Source organism: Rhamphochromis longiceps, linkage group LG15 (genome assembly GCF_057381845.1).
Source record: "Rhamphochromis longiceps isolate RC_006_pf linkage group LG15, R_longiceps_female_GT1.1, whole genome shotgun sequence".
Classification (NCBI taxonomy): Eukaryota; Metazoa; Chordata; class Actinopteri; order Cichliformes; family Cichlidae; genus Rhamphochromis; species Rhamphochromis longiceps.
Window position 1 is genome coordinate 24,681,915 of NC_140571.1, and position 15,058 is coordinate 24,696,972.

General features: G+C 40.5%; 1 protein-coding gene across 4 annotated transcripts in view; it reads left to right on the forward strand.

Annotated features, from left to right (window-relative positions):
- The window catches only part of hivep2a (HIVEP zinc finger 2a), a 121,759-nt gene that overhangs the window by 56,671 nt on the left and 50,030 nt on the right, over positions 1–15,058 (forward strand). For all 4 annotated transcript variants that reach the window (XM_085381190.1, XM_085381189.1, XM_085381191.1 and 1 more), the window contains one exon: positions 3,385–3,454. The gene's annotated coding sequence lies outside the window, so the exon portion shown is untranslated. The remainder of the gene's footprint in view (positions 1–3,384; positions 3,455–15,058) is intronic.

Below are 15,058 nucleotides of genomic sequence, written 5' to 3' on the forward strand. Positions count from 1 at the left end.
ACAGTGTTGTGCGGGGTGACACAATCCTTAATTACAATGTAAACACACACACACACAATGTTTGTATTATGATTTCCACATCCCACTGCCTCAAATGTGAACCAGCGCATCCATGCACTCTATCCAAAAAAGATAGTTAACATCACTCGCTGGTATGTGAAGTACTTTTTTGATCCCTTAGTCGAGCAATTCAACCATTGACCTCTTAGTTTTGAAACAAGACAAGAGGTTCTGACTGAGAGACAGATTACACCACAGATGACAGAGTGGTAAGCATACCCAGTTTATCATCAGTTTTAAGCTGAATGGGACCAAAATGTACAAAATGACCATCGGGTTGTAGAAAACAACACTTAAAGCTAGCAACCAAGGCCATAAACACCCCAGGAAGGTGTTTACCGAGTTCGTATATTGAGTGAGAAGTAGAGTGAAACTATTTTGACTTGCTTTTCTAATAACTCGCCCCCTGCTGGCTGTTAGAGAACATGGAGTGTGCAAGGCATTTCTGCACTGGCGTCACTGTTTTGATCCAATGGCCATTCCAATCAAGTTCATGAAACCAGTTGGGTGTCAGTCCACAACTAAACGCAACCCCTCAACAAATCCAATGTTCTCCTTTGTATGGCTAATGTGTGTTAAACGCTATGCCCACTGACCACCTTTCACACTTAAGAAAAGAGGCTCTTTGTTTGTTGAAGAACATTTGTTGGGTTTGTAAGGTCTCAGAAATACATATCTTTGTAAAAATTTGAGAAATATGGCAAACGCATTTCAAATCCTTGCTTGCTTCATTGTGTTTTTGTATCACTTAAAAATTAAATCTTGCATGCTACTTGAACTATATTTTTCTTGCTGACTCTAGAGAAATAATTCATGGGCTTTCCCTTTAAAGCCTATAGTGTCACACAACTTGCATCAGCTTCATTTGCCTCCCGTAAGTGTGTTTATAGTCATACTAATGAGGTTAACCTGATTAAGACTACGGAATTTATATCACCCCTCCTTCACCCTGTTTATACATCTGTGTTTATGTGATAAGGTGCTTAAAATCTGCTTAACTTTATCTATTTTTAACCCATTTATAGCTGATTAATGATAAACTAATTGACACTTATTTGAATGTTAGTTTGTCATTTATTGAGGATAAAATCTAAGTTATCAATTGCTATGATTTGAGAAATTAAACAGAATACGACTGATCAGGCAAGATCATTAAATGCAGATTAACCAGTTGTAATAATATTTTTGGGGGGCAAAATGGCACAAAATGATTATTTCTAGAAGTGATGCAGCTGGTTTAAATATTATTTTCTGGCATTTTTGTGAGTCTGGAAGCATAATGAATTTCCTCATCAGGTGTAGCAGTAGGCATGGTTTTACAATCAATAAGTGGAGCTGATCGGTTTCATGTTAGGCTCTCATGGAATCATTCACTGGACTCAGCCTAACAGGATTATGGCTAAAACATGCAGAGAGGCTGCGTTGTAGATTAAGTGTGATCATCTTGTTAGGAATTGTCCAATAAAAGAGACTCGATCCGGCGCAGCTGGTTGACTTTGTTTTCCTCGATGCATGCACACGGATGGAAACACACGAGTCAGCCTCGCCATGTGTGTGCGGTGTGTGTTTGCACGTGTGTTTTGACAGACATGAAACAGAAAAAACGTCGTCGTAATTTTTTCCCTGCCTCGCTCCTGGCAGACTGGAGCAAGAGGACGACTTGGAAAAATCTGATCTCCAAACACAGTGTGTGTGTGTGTGTGTGTGTGTGTGTGTGTGTGTGTGTGTGTGTGTGTGTGTGTGTGTGTGTGTGTGTGTGTGTGTGTGTGTGTGTGTGAGTGACACATATGACTGTACACTTTTCTCTCAGTGTATGTGTTTTGTTGTTTTCCATCTATTACGTTGTTGGTATGTGTTTGGATTTCTTTTGGTCTTTTCCGCTCTTGTTTGTGTGTAAATAGTATATGTGGTGTGTGTTTGCGTGCGCGCGCGTGTGTTTCCGTTCTCAGCCATATTTGAAACCATGTGGCACCGAGACGACAAATCAGATGAATAGAAGGAACTTTCCTGTCTGAGAGGTTTCTTTCTCTCCTCTCTTCCCCCTTATTACTCACTCCTTCCTCCTCTTTCTGTTCGCTACTTCCTGCTCCCCACTACCCCTCTTACCATGTCTCATTCTTTCTCTCGTCTCCCTTCTTTTCTTTCCTCTACACCCTTGTTTCTTTCTTGTTTACACATCTCTATTTTCCTCTGCCTGTCCCCTCCTCTTTCTTCTCTTTCTCCCTCTTTTTCTTTCTCCCCCACTGCCGCCTCTGTCTTTACACCATCCTCCCGTCTCCCCTCAGTATTCTCTCTTGCTTCCTCTGTCTGGCCCTCCCTTTGCCACCTGTCTCCTCCATGTTTGTGCAGCAACCTCTTTCACCTCCTCCCGTTCTCCTTCTTCAGCTCTTCCTCTCCTCCTTTCTCGTGCTCTCTCTCTGTGCAGCTTTCTTTCACTCTGTTTGCCTAACCCCGCCCATCCATCTCTGTCGTTGTTGTACTTACTCTTCTTATTATTTTTGGTACTTTTCTTTCAATCTTGTTCTCCCCCTCATCTTCTCAACCTCGACGTCTTTCCTTCCTTTTGTTTCACCTTCTTATCCCACTCCACATTTCTTTTTTTCACTATTGTCTTTCTCTCTACTCTTCCTCTTTTTCTAAGGTTTCTCCCCGCCTGTCTCCTCTCCTCCTCCTTTGTTCTCCAGCTCCTCTGCCTTTCTCCATTTTTTTCTTCCTCTCTCCCCATCTTATCTTGTCACCTTCTTACTTTTAATCTCTCTCTCACCCCGACTTTCATGGCTCTCTTTCTCTCTCTGTCCATCCAACACTATTTTTTCTTCCTCTCTTCTATTTTCTAGTGTGTCTTCCTGTTGTCTGGGTTTACAACACTAAAAAGGGTTAGGATTTCTTTTCTTCGCACCTCCTGTGACCACTTCCTCGACCGCATCCTGTTTATTTCCTGTTACTCCTGTGACTGGACTCTCTCAGAAAAATACACAGGACCCCCCCCACACACACACACACACAGCAGCCTCTAATTGAATCTACAAGAATAAACTCTATAAAAAGACAAACTTAAAAACGGCACAGCAGCCATGAGCAGTATAAAGAGCCTTGATTTCACACCTGGAAATGCAAAAAAGGCAGACAGACCTTTTGGGCCCTTTGCTGATGCTACAGGATGTTTGTACAGCATTTGATAACTGAAACTTATTACACATTTTCATGGCTAACATGTTCTATGCATCATGGAAAAATATTGTTATCTTGTCACAGCTATTTTTGTTTGTTTGTTTTATGAATGATCTCACACTAATGATCGCTGTCATGTGTGTTTTCTCACAGGATGGCCACATAAGGACACTTTCTGTCGGGACTCCCATTGAAACCAGTCTGACAGAGCGCAGACCGAAAGGTAAGCCGTGCCGGCATCTCATCCTGATTTCATGACGGCCTTTTAGACGTTCCAAGGTTTTTTTTCTGGACAGTGGACTGTGCGGTTTGTGTTGCATAATGTGGGCTTTGTAGATGCGATGATGAGTTTTTCTTTTAATAAACACCGGTGTGAATCAGAGCAGTGTGTTTGGGCCAAAAATGTTCCTTAAAGGCTTTGTTTCCATCCACTTATCAAACCGTTCGTACGCAAACACATTTGAATAGTCAGGGTAATTCAGGTTTGTGTCTCTAACCTTTGGATTTTCCACGCAGCATGTTTAACATTTAATGCTGCATTTAGAAAGAACATAAATCCGCTTTAAAGGAAATTTCTTTGAGGAAAGAATTTTCAGTTTCACTGTAAACACCTGTATACAGTCAGACTGGAGGGACATTGCAAAGACTTTCCATTGTAAAACATTATTTTGTTATTTTGGCATTTGAAGTGACGATGACTGCTTAACCCTCTGAGGTCTAGGTAATTGTTGGTGATAACTATTCCTCACCCAACCATGACCATATGTTTTGGAGCAACGTGACACTGAATTGTACAGGGAAAAAAAAATATTAATAGTTTCTGAACAACTGATGAACTTTCAGGTTTGCATTCAGCCTCAAATCTCCCCGAATTAGAAGAGAAATACATACAATTCAAACTTAGGATCTTATTTTGAGAACATTTCCAATCACATGTCATTCTCCAGAAGACTGAAAGGGACTGAATATCGGAGCTTTGAGTTGTTGTTACAGCTTATGCAGAGGTTTGACCTTCACGTGGAGCTAACTTAAGTAGAAGCTGTGTGGGCAATCAGCCTCCTCTTTGGATGCCTCATCTGTAAATGTAACCCTTTCCCTTTGGAGGCCTACTTGGGCTAACCCTTGTTTCTCTTTTCTGAACTCAGCAGTTTCTTTCATATTTCAGAATTGTTAGAGAGGTTGATCTCTGCCTATACATTTTACTAACGCTACTCTTGGAAAATTGCACAACCTATATATGCTGAGGTGTCAGATCTCGTCACTGAGGGTACTGGTGAGGTCGTTAAATGTCATCTTTAGGGGGGGAAGAGTTAATATCATTGTTTTACTGCTGTGTTGAAAAATCCAACCACAAGTGTAGAAGCTCAACACTGTTGTGAATCTCATACTGACTGGCTCATCTCTGGCTTGAGCATGGAGTACATGCAAATCTATAAGTTGGCCAGTGAGAACTAACCGCAAGCCTTAAAATGTTGTGATTACAACCCTGGGTTTCCAAGCTGCGACACACTAATAGATACAGTTCTGCTTTCCTGTGGTCTCAGTGAAAATGCAGAATTGTATTCAGTCAGTTCAGATCAGCTTCCTGTTTGCCTTCTCTGCCTGTTGATGGCTAGTTGCCTTGTTTCTATTGGCCAAGCGAACATTCGTCACAGAGCGATCAACTTTCAACTTTCAATAGAATTTACATGAGATCTCTGAAGCTGCAGGCTGTGTTTGACGCAGCAGCAGACTACCACCGCTCATTGCAAGCCACTGGAAATACTGTGTTTCAGAGTGCAGCGGAGGTGGTTACATCCTGTCTGACTGCTTCACGATCCAGCGTCCTGCGTCTTGTGTGGACACGATGCCGATGCGCCGATTAGTTTGGGATCCGTGATTCTTCAGTTAAACAGCAATGCAGGGTGGTGCTGAACTTGTTGATGGATCTCTGTGAAAATATTAGCATGTTTTTACAGTTAATATTGCAAAACGAGTTATTCGAGTTTCTGTGCTCTTGTTGCTCTGGTTACACTGGTTTCTATGGTATTTATAGTATTTTTTGTCTTCTTTTCAAACTTTATTTCTGATTGTTACACTTTATTTTCTTTCTGATTACACATTATTTCTCTTATCTTATTGATAACCTTTGAATGTCTTTATGGATCATAATGTAGCGTTAGCTTTCTCAGGTTTTGTACCCTCCTGACCTGGTTGCACCACAGAAAATGTTGCAATGAGAAGATGTGCCATAGTTATGTCACAGCGAAGATGTGATGAAGTGTTTTCTGATAATTCAAACACAAACACACACAAACTCAGAGGCTTTCAGCAGCCTGCTGCGTGCCAAGGTTATGAAACAATTTGCATGCACATGCCTTTCAACACAATTCTTCTTTACGTCCATTCAAGCTGAGACCCAACTCTGGAAAGATAAAAATAGAACCTCGCTGACCTCCTCTTTCTCTCCCTCTCCGTCCCTCTATCTCCTTACTCCCTCCCCGCTTTTCTGTCTCTGCTCTGATATTGTTGCAGCTGTTTTGCCCCAGTTGGGTAATGCTTGCACTGTAACAAAAGCAAAAAGAGGTGTTCGGGGTCGAGGCTTCGAGGATTTTTTTTTTTACTCTCCCCAGTGGGAAATATGGCTTTCATCAACACAGTACTCGCTCACAATAATCCAAACATACAGAAACAAGAGATCAAATGACGCAACAGACAGTGATTCACCAGCAAAATGTGAGGCGAGAGTTTGTTTGGTGCAGTTTTGTTGCAAATTTGAGGTCCAGAGTGCAAAATAAACGGCAATGACAAACAATTTGAACTGGCTCAAATTACGGGTCACCGCAGTATTTAGATAGAACTAAACAGCAGAATAATTCAGGGGTAAATTCACCCACGCTCGGTTTATTGACAGGGAGTGAGGATGCAGTTGCCCCGACAACCTCCAGAGACGGCAAGTCAGGCATCCCGCTGCGCTGATATCAACTTCAGAATAAATCCAGTTTGTTTTCGCAGCCCCCATGCACAGCAACGACCTAAATGGAAATATATGTTTGCATGCGGACAGAGAGGGGAAATGCACGCGAAGCAAACAGGTGGCAGACATCTGGGATAGTGACTTTAAACTAGCTGTGAGTATTGAAAATATTAACTCGTAAAAAGCAGCAGATTGTTGTAGATTTAGAACAAGCGAGCATCTGCTGTCAATTAAGATCTGAGCAAACTTGACAGTGATGACAACAATGTTTAAGGCTACTCAGCCGAACATGCTGAGTAGCCCTAAAGAGGAGTTTACAGAGAGCAAGGAAAACAAGCAATGCGTCCTGTTTCCTTGAAAGGTCCAGGCCTTTTTAAGGGATGTAAATATCAGCTGGTTAAATGCCAAATTGAGAGACCGGGCACGGTGACTTCAAGGACAGAGGAGATGCGTGCCACTCTCGAGGTCAAAACGGACGTAATTAGATAATTAGATCCTGCTTGGGAACCCTGCAGGGTTATAAATGTACTCTGGCCAAGCCAGAATGACGAGGGGGAAAAAACGTGCAGGGCAGTATATTAAAATGATGATTGATTGACTGATTATTCCTTTGAGGTCTCATGAAGAGTAATTCTAAACCAAACTCCTGTCCATATATTTGTGAGAAAAATTAAAACGACTTCTTTGGAAAAATATAAATAGTGTCTCATGTGTTACTTGGAAAGATTTTTGAGGCCATAGGGTTCGGGTTACTTCCTACTATTGATGAGGACCTAGGCCTCGGAGACCTGAGTCATCCTCTTTGTCATGATCACTGTCGGCACATCTCCAAACACCTATCACAGATACCAGCGGTGGAAAGTATTTAAAGTGGTCCTGGGATGAATATTTTTATTGTTGGACAAATTTACAAAAGTAGTTTTGCATTATCTCGAGATCTGATTAATCAATTTTTATCTGTCCTAAACACGTTGTTTTATTTCACTTTGCTCTGATTGGCTGTGGTTGTATAACATTGTGTCTATATTTCCATCTACATATGTGTCTCTGGGAAGAAGGGAACGTTTTCCTTTCAAAGATGCCACTAATTGTCTGTTTTAAAGCTTTTCAGACTGCACCTTTCTCACCCTTTTCGGCTGGCTATGGCTCGTTGTTCCTTGATTTGACTGGTTAGCCTGTTGTGGGCTTTAAAGGACAGTCCAGTCTTATCTGAGAATTATTTTTAAAGCTCCAGCCCATTTTTCTGTTTCCATGCAAGACTTTCCAGGCATGCTAGCTTACAAAATCCATGTACTTTAATATCTACCATCTTCTAATACAAAGAAAAATATTGTACTTGTAATATTGTACACTGCTACAGTTACCAGTAAATTCAAATTCAAATTTTATTTGTCACGTACACAGATAAAATTTGAATTTGAACAGGGTAATTACTTGGTAATCTTTTGTTTCACACGTATTTGTTATATTGCACAAAATAAAAATAAAATATTTGTGCCTTTTTGAGTGAGACTCAAGAGACTGAGTCTCGGAGTGCACTGCAGACAACTGTGGGATGCTTTAATTTGACTATTTCCCACTATAGCACCTTCTTGAGTCAGCTGTAACCTTCAGCATTTTGCTGAGCGCGCAGTAGCACAGGATGAATAATGGGCGAGGGTCAGTACTGTACAGCAGCCTTGTTGTACGCTATTAAACTGTATCAGCATACAACAGAAAGGTACAGTAATGGTGGTGGCACATATGTGGTGAATAAAAATGTGTAACTAGTCAAGCAGCACAGCCACATTTCATGAAAATCAGCTGGTTTACAGCAAAGTAGACATGACATCGCACCATTTCAGTTATTGGTCAATCAGAAATGATGTCATTGAGCCACTTCCTTATTCTGCGGTGATGAGGGAGTTTTCTGAAATCCAGAAATTTGTGATAAGAAGAAGTTGCTGGATATGTAACTGGATGCTGGCGACACTGAAGTGGTTTCCACGAGGAGCGATTATCATTGCAGGTCAGAACTTTCTAAAAACGATCAGAACTTCAAGATCAGAAAAAGCTGCTAATAACTACACGTGTTAGAAATACATCTTTGAGTTTTCTTTTGACCAACTGGGGACTGGTCCAGGGTTTAGAGGGAATTGATAATTTTGCAGCTGACCCAGAAACACAGCACTGGGTGCGGGCCTAGAGGCTGGTTTGGTTTCTGTGTTAACGTGTAATGATAATAGCTTAGTGCCACTAAAATCACTTAAGCTTTGGGTTTGCACATCAGCAGAAAATTAAGTTTTTAAGTGTTTCATTTTTTCCATGAGGTAATGGATAATTTTGTAAATCTAGAAGATATTTATTCTCGTTTGCATGCAACAATGTGAGCATGTGCTCTTGCACTTCTTTCATCTTCATTTAAAACCCTGATTTGGTTTTAAGGTTAAGGGTTAGAGGTCAGACGGTGAAGCTTGGGCATGTCACTGAGAGTCCTCGTGGGTATAGAAGAACACATGTGACAGGGTCTGAAAAGAAAGCTGCATCTGTTTCCTCTTCTCCACTGTTGCCCAGTTCGTGTGGTTGTATTTTGAAATGGGAAACTATAAAAAAAAAAAAACAGGTCTCTGAGTATTCAGTACCTTTGGTTATTTTTTTGAATATAATTCTGTTTGTGTTTCACTTTTTGTTTAATCTTTCTGTGTGTGTGTCTCTCCCCCTCTCCTCCCCCTCTGTTCAGTTAAATTCAAACATCCATCATTGGCACGGCTGTCACTACTATGTTGCCAAAGCAATAAAATACATAACAATCTGGGACTGTGTGTGTGTATGTGTGTTGGGTGTGTGTACATGTATTTCCCATCAGTCATGGTCATCCTTACCAAACCCTTTCCCAGAATCCACCACTGACTCATTTGAAGTAAACCTCGAGTCAGCTGTTTGACTTAAAGCTTACAGAGGAGACGTCTGTTATTCTGTCTAAATGTGCATGATGTTTGGTATGATCACGACTGGTCACACCTGTGGAGGTATTTGGATCCTGCAGAACTGGACCGGCTGGTTTTTTTAGCAGTTTTTTTTTTTTGTTTTGTGCAGTTCATTTTAATAAAAAATCCTGCCACATGCAAAATGTTTGTGGAAGATTTAAAAGAGGTTCTCTGGGGTGAGCATACATGTGATGACGTACAAATGGCCTTGACGACACCTGACAAGGGAAGCAGCTGGCAACGTCTCTCCGACCAGATATGATTAGTGGTTGTTGCTTAGTTCTTTCAGTGTGTTTACAGAGGGACCACATCAGTGGCACGTGTGGAAAATCCCAAATTATTCCCATGCAAATACCACACGGAAAGCTTCACATGTGATGATGCAGGGATCACAGCAGTGGCAGAGAGCGCTTGAAGCACTTTAATGAGTTTGTGATTCGGCAGAATCAGACGGAACTTGAATTAATGTGTTATTTTATGGTACCTGATAACACGTTTAAGCTGTAGGAAACATGTCTACAAGGATCCAGATTTGTGATGTAGCAGGCGATAGCTCGCTGTGATGTGTGGTGACAGGAAAAAATGGGAAAGCTGGTTGGAAATCTGATGTTTGCATCACAAAAATCACAATTACTCAAGTTTTACACAAGTACAGTTTTCCACTTCTGAATCCTAATCTACTTCATTACACATGAAAGAAAATATGATAAACTACGAAATTAGGATGTGATATTTATATGATTTGTATTCGAGCAGGCTCAAAATGCAGTTTAAAAATCACTGTCTATCACCTGAGGACACTTAAGCTTGTTTAATTTTTAATTTTTGCTTCATTTGGTACTTTCTTCTATTTCAATTCAATTTTTTGTATATAAAGTACAAAAAAACATCCGGGAGATCCAGGCTCAGGTCAGAGCACCAGGTCAAGACAAAAGGCAAGCGAGAGATTAATAACAACAAATGATTAAATGTAGAGTGGTGTATAAACAAAACCTAGGTCTTTTACAGTGTAACTAAAAGACGGTTCAGGATCCATCCCTGACTATAAGCTTCATCAAAAAGAAAGTTTTATGCCTAATTAAAAGTAGAAAATCCAAACTCGAAGCTGGTTCCACAGAAGAGGGGCCTGAAAGCTGAAGGCTCTGCCTCCAACAAATACTCTAGAAACCACAAGTAATCCTGCAGTCTGAAAGCAAAGAGCTCTAATGGAGTGATGCAGCACTGTGAGGTCTTTAAGATAAGGCTGGTTGTTCAAGCCTTTATATGTGAGGAGAAGGGTTTTTCAAGTAGAACGGTGCTCTTTCTGTCTTTGACGGAAATCAGGTGTCTCTGTACAAACTGAGCTGTCAGTAAGATCGATTTACTTTGCTTTCTTGCTAAAAAGGAGTAAATGTATTTATACATTAGTAGTGTCAGCCCTGTCATTGCCATGTGAGCATAAATCAGTAGGGCTATTGTTGTTTTCTTCACTGCTATGTGAGCTACGACAAAACGTCACCCTGCCAAGTCATGCAGGGTAAAGTGTATATTTCAGGTTAAGTTGTAATTAATGTCCATGTGAACCTTAACGTAAGCTAAAATGAAAACTAACTGAAACTAATGCTTCTGTTAATCTGCTTGTGGTAATACTTTGAATGGTCAGCTAGGCTAGAAAAGATGCAGGCAGTTTAAAATAATCAAGGAGCAGCGATAAATTTACTCTTTGCCTATTTTACTGTTAACACCACCTGGATGAAGAACAGTTGGTGCATACTGTTAGTGAGACTGGTTTCAGTGTTGGTCAGGAGTTTGTACTGTAATATGTTTCATTTCTTGGATCTTGCACCAATATGTCATCAATGTGAAAAGCTGCGGGCTTTGACATGTAAACCCAGCAGTCCCTTGCAAAGGTTGGGTATTTTATGCTAATACATTATATTATTATAAAAAGTACTAACTGCACAGGCTGTGAATGAACTGTACCTTAATTGCGATGTGTGCCCATCTTTACATACTACCTATGTGGGTGTGTGAGAGTGTGTATTGTTTAATGCGCGTACACACACGTTGGCACCGTCACCGCAGTGTGACGGCCACAGTTGTCGAGGGCTGGCTTCTCTGCACGATGGAGACAATCAGGTATTCACGCTTCAGCGGCTCTGAAAGACAATAAAACGTAGGTGTCATGCTGTTTCATCCTCACCCAGAAACACTTACACACACTGGTAACAACATGCAAAGATTAAGAAAACAAACATGCAAAGATGTATACGCCCAGTAGCGCTCCACAAAGACAAACCACGCACACATTCCCATGTGTGAGCAACAACACTGACAGGACACCTGAATACCACAAGGTGTTCATTCAATAGCAGGTGTGAGTTAATTTCTTTTGACTGTGACGTGCAAAACTTTTCTACAGATGTTTTGTCTTTGGCACATCCAGAAATGACCTGATCCGATCTCCACAGAGTACCCTCTTTACGAAATAGGGTTATATGTTAAGGTCATGTAAACAGTTTTCCAGATATTTGGTAAATGCATTGACATTTTTAATTTATTTTTAATGTGGCTTTAAGCTAGACCACACCAGCCTACATAGCCATTTAGATTTCTCTAACTGTAATAGAGTGTTTATTATTGTGGCCTCTTCTTTGTTAGTTCACCTCTGAGACCAGAACAGCAGCTCCGAGTTTCTCAAGTTTCAATTCATAAAACATTTTTAATAATGGTAAACCAAATCGTGTCATTTCAATGTTTAATGAACTGAAAAATAAGCAGGTTTCAGCCATATGAACTATTACTGACAATTAATACTAGTTATTGTAGCCAGTAGGCTGAAAATTTTAACTGTGTAGTTTATTGATATGACGGTAATAAACTGGGGAAATAGAAGTGTTATCTCTTTACCTTTGGGTATTCAACACTGACATAAACAGTCTAAATTAATAATAGAAATAAATTAAGATCTGAGTCCTAAGTCATGTAATGTTTCTGTTATCCAGTAACATAACATGGAATGACATGATAGGTAGAGTTTTAGGTGACATCACATCATTACAGGAAAGCTCAGGAAAGGATGAGCTTTCCTCTACTCATGGGTTTATTTTTCTAGTGCTGAATAATTTTTCAACCAGGTGCAGTAAGTAGCCATTTACTTAGTTCACACCTGTTACAAAGAGAGCCCTGCACGTGAAAACGTTTCTTTTAACCTGCAGTGCAAACATCAGCACTAAATCATACCGATTTGTCCTTCTTCACAGCAGCCCCTGGCCCTTTTACCCTGCAAACCCCAAACAGTAAAACAATCTACAACTCCAGATTGAAATATATTACGCTCTTTATTTTCGTATGTGATCATCTAGACAGCAGTAACAAAGGAAAGGGTTTTCCAACATTGCTAAAATTAAGCTTTGGCAGGAATTTTGCTGATGTTAGTAATTGAAATTGCTGCAGCATGTGCCATTCAGTGACCACAACGTGCAGTTTGATTTTATTTTTACCTTTGGTTTATGTTTTAAACATTCGTAGCTTGAAACAAAAACAAAAATTGAACGTAACTGTTATTCACTACAACTCAGTCACACACACATTCATACAAGTGCTTTGTTTTCAATACCTAAGCACTTTGACACTGTCACTTTGTAACAAGTGTCCAGCAGCTCTGAACAGTGACTTCTTCCAGACAGGCCTCAGCTCCAGTCACGTGACTTAAAACTATGTGTTTTCTTTACAATTTATAGTTCAGAGCAGTTATATAGATGTATTTGAGTAGTATTTCTGGTTGGAATATGTGTTTTTATGGTATTATTTTAATAGTATTGCAATTTAGAATTTGAAAATAGGCTGGGAAGTCTTTCCTTATCTTATTCTCAGGTTGAAAGTTAGGCAATCACTGTTTTCTTACAGGTAGCTCTTATTTACCCCCTCTCCCATGTGACTTGAATGCAGCATTCTTGTGAAGTTACAGCACTGATTAAAGGGGCTTGCTGCAAAATTCTTGAGGGACTCAGATACCCAGAATTCCACAGGCTTGATAGTGATAAAGTTCAGATAGATATTTTTTCAAGAGCGAATGACAGGAGGAGAGGAAGTAAAGAGGAAGGGTGTCATTCATGTATCTGGTGTCAATAGGTCATCATCATTAGGCTCCACCCACACTCATTCTGTGTGTGCTTCACAGCATGTGTTTCCCATCTGGTTCCACCCAGTCCCTCAACACTGACTTAATGCTGACCTATTTTCCCTCATCTTTCTTCTTTCTCATGTTTTATTGTTTTGTTCTTTCTTTAGCAGCCAGAGCACATCTCTCCCTCCTCTCTCCCTCCTCTCTCTCTCTCTCTCTCTCTCTCTCTCCCTCCTCTCTCTCTCTCTCTCGCCGGCTATCCCTCACGTTATTTCTCTCTCTCCCCTAACTCTCATTTCCTATCCTCGTCTTCCCTTGCTCTTCATCAGTGTAACACAACACCTTGACCTCATGCTTTTTCTCCGTTGTGGATTTGTGTTGTGTGTGTGTGTGTTTGACAGTGTGATGTCATCGCTCCAACTTTCCCCAGCCAGATACCACAGAGATGCCGTCATCTCCCATCTCTCTCATTTGCTGCCTGTCATTCTGCCTCCTGTGTCGCTAAAGATAACCGTCAACCAGTCATTTAACATAATTAAGGGTCTTAAAGTCCCATTTGTTCTACACGAAGGGGGAAATCTCTGAATGAGGGTGAGGTCACTCCAATGTTGTGCCACTTGTGTCATGACCTACTTTCAATCACGTGCCAGTTTACACACATTTCGGCTCTTTAATTACATGTAGCAATCTGCCTTTGTTTTCCTCTTCTATTAAGATCCTTACACTTGCTGCCAGAAAATTCTTGAAACAAGTGAACTGAATTGGAAACAAGTGGAATTACCTCATTCCCTTGGCAGAGCTGTTTTGATTCGCCCGAAGGACGAAGCAACCATTCAGGACTCAGATCTGATCTAAATTGCAGCTCTAAATCACTGAGATTTGTGTTTTTGTAAATTTCCCAACCTTTCCCCTGCCAAACAAGCGGAAAAACATCCAATGGTCCTCAGCAGATTGTTCCAGTGCTTATTGCTGTGATACTTTAGCATACTCTGTTGTCTTTTACAAGTTTTGACACTTTATATTACTGTGTTTGTCTAAAATTACAGAGGGAATGTGAGACCTTTCAGCAGCTCAGACCTTAAGGCTACATGCACACAATGTCCTGATAGGTGTGTTAGCAAAATGCTTCTGTTACACTCAGACTCCTGAAAACAATTTTTCCCATTGTAAACTTGAAACAAAGACTTTTAGAATTAAGACTAGTTCTCAGACTGAGACTGAATCTGCTATCCAAACATCGCCAGTAGAAAACTCATGGATGACATCCTCTCCTTGGCAAGCTTGCTAGTTAAAGCATGCTAGTCTGGTGAAAACTATTATATTTAAAGCGTTTTCAGGTAATGGTTTTATTAAAATAGACGGAGGGTGTTAGGGCGTTCTTATTAATTGCATGTGATGCTGGCTTCAAAAGTGAGTCAGCCCTCGCAGACTCTGATGTTAAAGTGCTGAAATTTATAGCAGAGATAAACATGTTAACAGGCTTGCATGAAAAACGTTTTTCAGTCTCTTCGGGAGTTTACTGGGGTGTATTTTTTATGGCTTATAGTTTAAACCATGTTCTCAATTACTAAGACTTAAAGTTGTGTATTATTAGGAGTGTGACTGCTTGTGGTTATTTCTACCTTTTGGAGCATTTTCAATGCAATTATCTGACCAATAATATGGCTTGCTGCATGTTTAATTGGACTAAAAGCCCATTAAATAAGTCGGCGTTCCAGTTTTGGTCAGTGAAGCTTACTAACTAGGCCAGCGTTTAACATTTGGCATTAGCTGCTAACCTAGCGCACCACTCTCTCATGG